We start from the raw sequence: 418 nt of genomic DNA on the forward strand, positions 1-418 counted from the left end.
GCACAATTAAAATTCACGAATATAAGAAAGTATACCAAGCAAATCGTTATTTCTGTTTTATAATTAATAATCAAATAGGTTATTATTATTTATAAATTATTTATATATGGCCTATAAATATACATATATATTTACAAACTTAAAACTTGAATATCTAATACTTCTTAAATCGAGGTAGTATAGTAGCTTGTTAATAAGATGGGGAGGGTCAGTCTAAAAAATAAATATTAAGTTTATTGTTAAATATTATGTCTTCTTGAAACCACTTAATTTTAAAAATGGAAGATAATTTTTTTTTATCAAAAAAATTGAACCAAATAATAACTTGCATTGCCCACACATTATTTTTTTATACCATTTAATGTCACTGGGAAAAAAACAGCAATTTTTTCATTTTCTCACTGCGGTGTCTAATGTC

The sequence above is a fragment of the Halyomorpha halys genome, unplaced genomic scaffold (genome assembly GCF_000696795.3).
Source record: "Halyomorpha halys isolate HHAL.00 unplaced genomic scaffold, Hhal_1.1 Scaffold1421.1, whole genome shotgun sequence".
NCBI classification, from domain to species: Eukaryota; Metazoa; Arthropoda; class Insecta; order Hemiptera; family Pentatomidae; genus Halyomorpha; species Halyomorpha halys.